Source organism: Sprattus sprattus (assembly GCF_963457725.1).
Source record: "Sprattus sprattus genome assembly, chromosome: 1".
NCBI classification, from domain to species: Eukaryota; Metazoa; Chordata; class Actinopteri; order Clupeiformes; family Clupeidae; genus Sprattus; species Sprattus sprattus.
The window spans coordinates 9,106,939-9,119,227 of NC_137920.1; positions in this window are offsets into that span (position 1 = coordinate 9,106,939).

Sequence of the window (12,289 nt, forward strand, 5' to 3'; positions counted from 1 at the left end):
TATGATATCGGTATAATAATAATATTTAATTTTTTCCACTTATCGGCCACTAATATATCGGCCGCCGATATATCGTGCATCTCTAGTTAAAAGTTGATTTTAAACAAAAGTTAAACCCCCCTGGCTTCATCTTCTGATTAAGTCAAAGGAATGTGAGGCCTATCAAGAGAAGTGAGATACCATGGGAATGCTTTAATGTGATCTGTCATTTTCAGTCAGTTACATTTCAGACAATCAAAATGTCTGCCATCATTTTGTCTCCAGATCTCTAACGCATGTGCCTGTGTCTCTGTCTCTGCCTACTTTTACAGTGCAGTATCTTGGTGATCACTTTGATATACTATTCTAGCAATAGCCAGTCAATCAAAGATACATTGTTTTCAGTGTTACTGTTTAATAGTGCTAATGTAATAAATAGAGGAGAGAGAGGATATTATTTTAAAAACATGTTCTAATGTTATAGGACAACTTCAAAGGATCTATTCAGGCAAAAGGAGTACAGGGGAAAGAAGAAAGAATGTCATCAGACGTCAGCAATCCAACACAACGAAGGAAAGACATGAATGCTCCCAGTGTCTCAAAACCTTTGCTGCACCTTCTGCTCTTGCAATTCATCAACGAACACACACAGGGGAAAAGCCCCATCAATGTTCTCAGTGTGGAAAAGCCTTTACTACAATGGGTCATCTCAAAATACACCAGAGAATTCACACTGGGGAAAAGCCATATCAGTGTACTACATGTGGGACGGGTTTTAAAAGTAGCAATGAACTTCAAATCCACCAGAGGAAACACACTGGGGAAAAGCCATATCCGTGTACTACATGTGCAAAGGGTTTCAAAAGAAGCGATGATCTTAAAATCCACCAGAGGATCCACACTGGAGAAAAGCCATATCAGTGTTCTCAGTGTGGAAAGGCCTTTACTAAATTAGGTAATCTCAAGACACACCAGATGATCCATACTGGGGAAAAGCCATATCAGTGTACTACATGTGGGATGGGTTTTAAAAGTAGCAATGAACTTAAAATCCACCAGAGGAAACACACTGGGGAAAAGCCATATCCATGTACTTCATGTGGAAAGGGTTTCAAAAGAAGCGTTGATCTTAAAATCCACCAGAGGAGCCACACCGGAGAAAAGCCATATCAGTGTTCTCAGTGTGGAAAGACCTTTACTTACATAGGTAATCTCAAGACACACAAGATGACCCATACTGGGGAAACGCCATATCAGTGTACTACATGTGGAAAGGCCTTTACTAACATAGGGAATCTCAAGACACACCAGATGGTCCATACTGGGGAAAAGCCATATCAGTGTACTACATGTGGGACATGTTATAAAAGTAGAAGTGGACTTGAAACCCACCAGAGGAAACACACTGGGGAAAAGCCATATCCGTGTACTACATGTCTAAAGGGTTTCAAAAGACGTTATGAACTTAGAGTCCACCAAATGACACATACTGGAGAAAAGCCATATCAGTGTACTACATGTGGGACAGGTTTTAAAAGTAACAATGGACTTAAAATCCACCAGAGGAAACACACTGGGGAAAAGCCATATCCGTGTACTGCATGTGGAAAGGGTTTCAAAAGACGCGATGAACTTAGAATCCACCAGATTACACATACTGGAGAAAAGCCACATCAGTGTTCTCAGTGTGAAAAGGCCTTTACTTGCATTGGATATCTCAAGAGACACCAGAGGAGCCACACTGGGGGAAAGCCTCATCAGTGTTCTCAGTGTGGAAAGGCCTTTAGTACTTTGGGTAATCTCAAGAGACACCAGAGGATCCACACTGGGGAATATCCGTATCAATTTACTATACATGGGAAGGGATTTAGATCTACAATCTCAGATATCACTGTCAGTTAAACATGTCAAGTATCATACAATTCCGTAAAATCAGCATTGTACTGCATTTCCTGCTGATATTCCAACTTAATTAGTTTTCTCTGTTTTTAAATTGCACAGTTGTTACACCTTGATGTTGAACTGCAATTAATTTACACTTCGTTTGGCTTCCTAATGGTGGTATAAGGTAATGCGTGGTGTGTCCTAATTACTGCCATTGCTACAAGTCCCATTTGTTTGAAGTCGTGTGTGTGATGGACTGACGATAATGCTGAAATTGGTTTGAGATTAGAAATCAGTTTTACGTTAACAACATCGCTGGATGTAAATATGTTATACTCTTATTAAACCAAATGAAAAAAATGAATGTGTCATGCATTTCAATAACATTTTAGTATGGCTGAAATGAGCATATAAGCAATAATAATAACACATAATTATTATTGTTGTTATTGTTTTTGTTGTGTGATCTTGGGTAGGTTGTACAGATTGTCTGAAATACATCTACAAATTTACAGAAAGGCTTTTGTTAAAAATTAATTAAATGTATTTAACTAAAATAAGACACATATACATCACCTGATCAAGGTAGTGACCGCATTCTCAAGGAAGACCAAGTTCCTGACTCGGGTCATGACAGCATTCTCAAGAGGGACCCAACTCCTAACTCGGGTCTCCTTTAAAAATCAACCTGCATTGACACCTGCTCTGCAGGTCTGGGCATTTTATGTAGCTGGTTTGATGTAGGTTTGATTAATAACCTGGTGCAGACTGAAGAAGAGGGTTTCTATAGCTGGGTAACTTCAGTAGTAACTGAGGAAGAACCCATGGCTTAATGCAGGCGTTTACATGAGTCACTGATGATCAAGCTACTGATGGGTGTGTATGAAATGTGAGCTCCCATTAATATTTGTATATTGACTTTATGGAGTCTTTACCTGAATGTTTATATTATTTCTTCATATTTGGAACGTTTGATTAGGTAGAGATTGAAATAAAAATGAAATAATAATTTTAGTGTTTTTTTATTTTTTTAATACGTATGTGTGGGATGGGGGGATGTGTGTATGTACAATATATAATCGACAAGCAGCAGATAGCGCTTGTACCAAAAAAAAGTAATGTTTGTACAGCATTCAAAATGGATGGCTTTAACAGCCCCTCATATGAAGATTCTCTACAGATCAAAGATGTGCTGAGTGTCAGAGATGGGGATGAAAGAAAGAGGACATGGGGGAGGGAGCATAGCATTGTCATTGAAAAGGGTAGACACAGAAAAATATGACTACCTCGAGAAAACAATCTCTGCACTCACTGTATTAATGGGGTAGTGGATGAAAAGTTTATTTTCCTGACAGAATGTAATGAGTACAACAACATAAGGGAGACCTTCTTCTCAAGAACAGAGGACATTTGCTCTTGGTTTACAAAAATATAAAGAGAAGAAATATAATCATTCCTTGGTCATTTTGTTCACATAAATATGGTTTATTCCTGTTGTAATCTTGAAGTAAGAATTCAAGATAAATCAAAGCAAACATCTTGAAAGACCACTTGAGAGCAATGACAGTATTGTAAACAGAAATTTCAAAACAGTTACTCCAGCTGTGTAAAGCCTGGGTCTGTTCATTCCTTATGGTTGAAGGAAGGGTGACTCTCTGGGTAGATTCACCTACTGCTCCCCTCTCATGCAGTCACAGATCCAAGTCATATTAAGTCTAAAAAAGAACAACAACCCAGAATATCATCATATCATATTGTTATTGTTGTTTTTAATATGTTCTCTGAGGTAAATTGGATAAATTACCTGGTGCAGACTGAGAAAGAGGGTTTCTATAGCTGGGTAGCGTCAGTAGTCACTGGGCAGGAACCCATGGCTGAATACAGATGTATCCATGAACCACTGATGATCAAGCTACTGATGGGGACGTATGGAATGTAGACATCCAGAAGAAAAGAGTGAAAATAACTTTAGCCAATGTGTGCTCTCAAGAGACACCATAGGATCCATGAAACCTTATCATTCTAAATATAGGGTACTTAATCAAAGCTGAGCAAAGAACTCTACTGTTGATCAGCCCACCACCTCTTATGCTTTCCTTTTTTATCATTTACATGATTTGTGTTTATTTCTGTTGTTTTGTTTTACCCTACTATTATGTTCAAATTTTACTCACATCTATTATGCTTGGGGTCAATTTGACACACCTGGAAAAAGCAGACTCACATGTGAGAATGCTTTTCATAGACTTTAGTTCAGCTTTTGACACTATAATCCCACAACAACTCATCTGTAAACTGGACCAGCTGGGGCTCAACACCTCCCTTTGCAATTGGGTATTGGACCTCAGTAAGCGCCCACAAGCAGTACAAGTCTGCAACAACACCTCGAGCAGCATCACACTCAGCACAGGGGCCCCACAAGGCTGTGTGCTCAGTCCCCTGCTCTTCTCCCTGCTGACTCACGACTGCACACCAACCTACAGTATCAATCACATGGTGAAGTTTGCAGACGCCACAACTCTGGTGGGTCTCATCACCAAGAACGATGAGACCCACTACAGGAAGGAGGTCAACCTTTTGACCACGTGGTGCAGAGACAACAACCTCCTGATGAATGTCAGCAAAACAATGGAGACTGTGGTTGACTTCAGGAGAAGCCACACTGAACACCCATCACTGACCATTGATGGTGCTTCTGTGGAGCGAGTGAGCGGCACTAAATTCCTGGGGATGCACATCAGTGAGGACCTCTCCTGGGCCACCAACTCTGCATCACTGGCGAAGAAAGCCCAGCGGCGCTCCCATACCAATCCTGAACACTATCTACCAAGGCACCATTGAAAGCATCCTGTCCACCTGCATTACTGTGTGGGGAAGTAGCTGCACTGAACACAGCAGAAAAGCACTGCAACCCATAGTGAACACACCTGGTAAGATCATTGGTGCCCCACTCCCTTCCTTGCAAGACACATATACCACCCGGCTCACCCGGAAAGCTACCTCGATTGCGAGTGACACCAGCCACCCCGCACACAGCCTGTTCAGCCTCCTACCCTCTGGAAGAAGGTATAGGACCCTCCATTGCCGCACCACCAGACTCAGTAATAGCTTCATACACCAAGCAGTCAGGAAGCTAAATTCTCTCCCCTCACTCCCCCCAGCCATATCTGACAGTCTGACCAGAGGCTGAAATACCCAGTAGTTACCCACTTATGGCTTCTTTACCTGCAGGTTTATAATTTAATGTATGGTGGTGTATGGGTATGTGGATAAGAGTCTCTTCCTGTTTGTTTAGTTGTTTAGTGGACGTCTATAAAAATAAAGTTCTATGAATTGACTCATGTGACTTGTATTTAGTTCTGTTGTATTCTTAATGTAGGGTACGTAATCATAGGAGTGCATACATTGTAGTTGAGCAAGATATCCAACTGCCATTCACAGTCAAACCAAATAAAAAGTATTCTGAATTGACACAAACCCCTGTACAGTCGGCAGAGTGGGTTGGTCTGTATATACAGTCATATGCAAAAGTTAAGGCACCCCAGATAATCTTTATTACTTTCATTTATAAATTGTTGGGCGTTTGGATCAGGAACTTCTTTGTCACATATATAATATTACATGGACACAGTGATATTTTAGAAGTGAAATAAGGTTAATTAGATAAACAGAGAATATGCCAAATGTATAATAACAGAATTAGACTTAGAGGTGCATAAATGTGGGCACCCCAACAGAAAAATCACAATAATATTTACTAGAGCCTCCTTTTGCCAAAATAACAGTCTCTAGACGCTTCTTATAGCCTCTGATGAGTGTCTGGATTCTGGATGAAGGTATTTTGGACCATTCTTCCTTACAATACAGCTCAAGCTCTGTAAGGTTTGATGGGTGCCTAGCTTGGACAGCCTGCTTCAAGACATCCCATGTATTTTCAATTATATTCAAGTCTGGGGACTGGGATGGCCATTCTAGAACATTGTAGTTGTCCCTCTGCATAAATGGCTTAGTGGATTTGGAGCAATGTTTCGTGTTATTGTCCTGCTGGAACACCCGACTCCGCCGTAACTTCAGCTTTTTTACAGATTCTTGAACATTATTGTCAAGAATTTGCTGGTACTGAGTTGAATCCATGCGACCATCAACTTTAAATAGATTTCCAGTTCCTGAACTAGCCACACAGTCCCACAGCATGATGGACCCCCCACCTAATTTTACTGTGGGCAGCAAGTGTTTTTCTAGGAATGCTGCATTAATTTGCCTCCATGCGTAACGCCTCTTGTTGTGACCAAATATCTCTATCTTTGTCTCATCATTCCACAGCACTTTGTTCCAAAATGAGCCTGGCTTGTTCAAATGTAGTTTGGCAAACCTCAAGCGAGCTTGTTTGTGGCGTGTGTGCGGAAAAGGCTTCTTCTGCATCACTCTCCCATACAGCTGTTTTCTGTGCAATGTGCGCTGAATGGTTGAGCAATGCACAGTGACACCATCTGCAGCAAGATGACCTTGCATATCTTTGGAGGTGGTCTGAGGGTTATTCTTGACCATTCTGACCATTATTCGCCTTTGCCTCTTTGTTATTTTTCTTGGCCTGCCACTTCTAGCCTTAGCAAGAACTGTACCGGTTGCCCTCCACTTCATAATTAAATTCATTGCAGTGGAAACTGATAGCTGAAACCTCCAGGATAACTTTTTGTAGCCTTCCCCTAAACAAAACTGCTGAACAATCTTTGTTTTCAGACAATTTGATAGCTGTTTTGATGCCCCCATGTTCCCACTGTTCAGAGGAGAATCAAATAGAAGCACAACTTGCAATTGGCTACCTTAAATACCTTTTCTAATGGTTGGATGTACCTTTCTATGGAATTGAAGGCTTGACGAGCTAACCAGACTAATTCTGTGTTGCATTTTATCAGCATTGAGTAGGTACAGGTATTCAAATCAACAAAATTATGAGGGTGCCCAAACTTTTGCACAGCCTATTTTTCACATTTGATTTAATTTCACACCAATAAATACTGCTACACTAAATATCTTTGTCTGGAAAACACCCCAGCACTCAGTGATAACTACAAAATAAACATTTGACCACTGTGATCTTTTTTGGTGAAGACAGAGTAAATTATCATGCAGCCTTAGAGGGGTGCCTAAACTTTTGCATACGACTGTACATGCTGGCTATTGTAATAGCTGTACAGTGGGCAGAGTGGGTTGGTCTGTATACGTGATGGCTATTGCAATAGCTGTACAGTGCAGAGTGGGTTGGTCTGTATAAACATGCTGGCTATTGTAATAGCTGTTCAGTGGTCAGTTGGTCTGTATACGTGATGGCTATTGTAATAGCTGTACAGTGGTCAGTTGGTCTGTATACGTGATGGCTATTGTAACAGCTGTACAGTGCAGAGGGGGTTTGTCTGTATACATGCTGGCTATTGTAATAGCTGCAGAGTGTTCAGAGGGGGTTTATCGGACTAATTGCCGGCTTTATCGAGTATTCAGAGTGGGAAATCTTCATGCAGGCAGGACCTTAAAAAACATCTTTTAATATTTAGTCTTAAAACAGATTTCAATTCAGTTTTATTTATATAGCGCCATAACAATACAATTGCCTCTAGGCGCTTAACAGAGCCCAATGACTGAACCCCTTAAGTGCATGCACAATGGCAAGAGGGGCAAGAAAATCTTCCTATTAGGCAGGAAGAAACCTTAAGTAGAACCAAGGCACATAAGGGGGGACCCATCTGCTTGAGGTTGGCCGGTTGGAGATCGGAAGGGGGGAAGGGGGAGGGTTGTGTGGTGAAGGGAGGGAAACAACAGGGGTTGTACACAGCCAGCATTTGGTCGCTGGACGTAGTATATATACAGACATCCGGTGGTAAATACATGATACAGGCAGGACCAGTTTAGTGTACTCATAGGGTTACTGTTACAGGGGTAAGGGATGTAGGGACAGAGAAACATTTCAGTGGTGGCAATAATGTATATTGTATATAAATGCTAGCATAGGGTTTGGGGTAGAGTAAGCGTACGGCAATGCACTGGCGGTGGGTGCAATTGGCCGAGGGTTTCTCCAGGTATACCAGGTGGAGAGACTACAGCAGCGTCCCATGGCGGAGATAATTTAGATTAGGAGGGAAAGAAAAGGAAGAAAATGAGTGGGTAGAGTTCAGCTGTCCATATGCGTAGATGAGGAGTGGTGGGGGTGAGGAGCAATGTTTCCACCTTCATCAGCAATTGGAACATGCTATAAGGGAGAAAGAACATTTATGTTAGTAGACATCAATTTCAGAAACAGATAGGGAGATACCTTTGGGTAATAGATTTAACAGTAGGCAATATGGCTGTTTTGTCAGTGTTATCATAGGCATAATCAATATGATATGAAATGAGAGAGAGAGAGAAAGGGAGAGAAGGGGAGGAGATATGTTAAGTAATGCTGGTATTTATCATTTTGTTTGGTAGTGTACATATGGGGATATCAGTCGTACGCTTTAGGGTTGCAGGGTACACAGCATTGCCCAATTGGCTGGTGACAGTCGCAACACGAGCCGTATGCTGTACCCGGGATCCATAAAGGCCCTCCTTCACGGTACAACATACGCTGTCTGTAGCCCAGTTTTGAGGATAAGGGGGGTATTGCATGTGTTTAGATATGTTTAGTTATGCTAGCATTTAGCATTTTGTTTGGTTTAGTACATAGTTCTTTAGTACCTATTGAGATTTTAGTCAGAAGAATATTTACATAGAATGTACATGGATCCCAGCACATGTTGGCACTGAGGAAAACAAAACAGTAGACACACTTGCAAAGCGCAGTAGATCAGAGATCAAATTAATTATTAAAGACGCCATGAACAAGATATGGAAGGAAGTATGGCTTAAATAAGGAAGATAAAGGTAGACATTTATGCATCATTTAAAAGTAGGTCAATTAAGTATGCAGTTGGAGTCGGCAGGAGGAAACCTTGTTAACACCAGTCTGGGCCATGTTTTTACCATGGAGATATTTTTAAATATTAAACACGTACTTTTATAATACAGGGCATATGCAAGAAAGCTGAAGTGGCAAAATGTGGGTTGGCATTAAACAGCCAACTGAGGTTACCACCGGTTGTCTGGGAATTCCCTGCCCCTTCACTGCATTGCATTTGCTCAGTTAGTCTGGCCAACTACTCATCAGCGATCCACTTCACTCACGTAATTGGACACGCCTTTAACCAATCAGACCAACGATACTATACAACGATACAACGATCGGTAATAAAGCAAACACATATTTTTTCTGTATGAATTGTTCCAGAGCAAGTTTCTGTTCTGTTTTCAAAGAAAACTTGCCTTATCGAAGTTTTTCGGTGCTTCGGCGGCCACCATGTCCAATGTTTAAAAACTCTCCGTGCAGTAGATTTTGTAACGTAGCCGTGGTAAGTTGAAATCCGCCAATGGCGCGCCAGGTAGCCAAAAGCCAGTTTGTGATTGGCTCCAAGGATTCTGGAAATCTTGAAATGAACGGCTATCCAAAGTTGGCCAGACCCAGTGCAGAGGCAAAATCAATTTGGCCGGAAGAAGTGGGCGGGACTTCCCAGACTATACCACCGGGGCTTTAGTTTTCTGTTTTCCAATGTTCCCAATGGAATTCACACCCCAGTCCAGTAGTTGGCGATACTGTGCTTAAAAAGCAACCTGCTAACAGACTGAAAAGAAAAAGAAAAGAAGAATTCGAGCATAAACCGAAGGTTACGGATGTCGTATTACCCGGCGTTCACACTAGGCGCGAATTTTCTCAGGCGGTATGCCGCCTAGGGGGCGTGGTCAGAAAAATAAGTTTGGTTGTCATCTTGCGAGTGTCATGTAGCAAGTTCGACTGCAGTGCAGCGCTAATAGCAGATTAGCTTGTGAAGTCATACAAAAATATGATAGATGTTGCGGCTGATAGACATTGCTCTGATTCATTTACTTATCCATTAAATGTATTATATTTATTCATTTGTCTTATCTGATTCGTTTATATCAGCCAGCTTAATCACGAAATCACTCATATTAGAGGCAAAACGCACCGATGAGGCTACTTGGCGCTTGTTTTGAAGTTTTGCGCTTGTTTTGAGTTCTATTTTGGAACGCAGTTTTTGTATAAATATGGGTTTGCAAAAGCGAGATGTTCATTACGGGATTCATCATGATTCAGCAAGCTCTCATGACTGTGGCTCTCTTCGTGCTTCTGGACCGGACAAGACGGACAAGAAGACGCCCAAGACGGACAAGACGGACAAGACGGCACTGGGTCCACCCGATCCACCAAGCGCGCCAGACCCTTGGCGAGTACCATCGTTTGGTGCAGGAGTTGCGTCTCGACGGCTACCAATTCCAGCGCTATTTTAGGCTCAATATTGAGCAGTTTGACAGTCTGCTCTCGCGAGTTGGCCCCCGGATCACCAGGCAGGACACCAGGATGCGCAAAGCGATTGGACCGGCAGAACGTCTCGCCATTTGCCTTCGGTGAGTTTAGTTTTTCTGTCTACGCACGGCATTTTATGATATACTGCGGCATAGTTTGCAAGCTTATCTTATCTGCTTATCTGCCAAGGCCATCTTGTATTAGGAGCATGTCATTTATTTCAAAGCCTATAATAAGTGAACCTACTTAAACGGCGATTGTTAAATTACATATTTATTAAAATGTAGACTTAAGCATACATTTTCAAAATAGCATTATCAAATAGCATTATCATAATAAGTGATTGTTGATTGTTGAATAAAATGTTTTAAGGCTCAACGTCAACATATGGGGCTATGTTGTATTACTGTTACTAGTAATGAATGCACTGCTACATGACACTCGCAAGATGTAAAAAATTAAAAAATTTTGTTTGTTTGTTTTATTACAGATACCTTGCCACTGGTGACTCTTTTAGGACCATTAGTTGCAGCTACCGTGTGGGGGTCTCCACCGTTGCCGACATCGTGGGTGAGGTGTGTGAGGTGATCTGGGACTGCCTTGCCGCGGAGTTCATGCCTGTGCCACGGAAGAGTGACTGGCGTGCCATCGCTGATGGGTTCCTACACAAGTGGAATTTTCCTAATTGTGTAGGTTCCATTGACGGGAAGCACGTAGTCATTCAGGCCCCCCCCAACTCCGGCACACTGCACTTCAACTACAAGCACACATTTTCTATTGTGTTGCTTGCAGTTGTTGATGCCAACTATTTGTTCCGGATGGTGGATGTCGGTGGCTATGGGAAGAACAGTGACGGGGGAACGCTGTTCAACTCCCCTTTTGGTGAGGCCCTGAGGGATGGCACCTTGGACCTGCCAGAGGACAGTGTCATACCTGGAGCGGAACACAGGGGGCCACTACCTCATGTCTTTGTGGGGGATGAGGCCTTCCCCCTGGGCTCAAACCTGATGCGACCATTCCCTGGTACTAACCTCTCCCCAGACAGGCGGACCTTCAACTACCGTCTCAGCCGTGCCAGGATGGTGGTGGAGTGCGCCTTCGGGATCCTCGCCAGTCAGTGGAGGATGTACCGGCGGGTCATTGCTCTCAGCGCAGCAAAGGCTGAGGTGTGTGTGAAGGCGACCGTCATCCTCCACAACTTCATCAGGCTGACGAGACCGAGTGGGGCCACTGACCCGTTTGAGATGAGTGAGGAGGGATCAGTGGGTCTCATAGACGGACCGCGTCTTGGCAGCAACAACGCCGCCAGAGCTGCCATTCGGGCAAGGGAGACATTCTCTGCACATTTCAGTGCAGAGGGTGCTCTATCCTGGCAACCATAACCCTAACCGGTCAAACAAAGGCTCTTTTAAGAGCCACCCATCTTGATCATTTAAAAGCAATTTCCAAAAAGAATGGGGGGGGGGGGGTTAAAGTATAATTTCACACATTTTTCATAGAACAATATCACCGTAACATGAACCATGAACCATGAACATGAACCATGTAGGCAAATGTAGTGCTGTAGTGTAAATGATAAATGATAGAATGACTCTGGTTTGATTATCTTTAAACATGTTTAATATGAACAGCTGGGTGCTGTCTCTCGATCATTTTCTAGGCCAGCCTCATAAACCAGCTGGTAAATTTTAAATTTTACTGCCTGCTGGGCCATGTGGGGCAGGCGCTCCAATGCCGGAATCAAGCATTTGAGAAAATGCTCATTTTCCGTCTGGACAGGGACAGGGACGGGGACAGGGGTTTGGGTTGCCTGCCTCTCCACAGCAGCCAGCAACCTGTGCTCAAAGCTGTCACCTCTGCCTCTCTTCCGTGGGGGTCCTTGGGGGGTGCTGGGGGAACCAGGGACCACCCTTGGGGGTCTGGGGGGCCCCTGGGGGGTCAAGGTGACTGGTGCCGGTGCTGGTGCTGGTGCCTCTGCCTCCGCCTCCGCCTCCGCCTCTGCCTCCGCCTCCACCTCCGCCTCCGCCTCTGCCT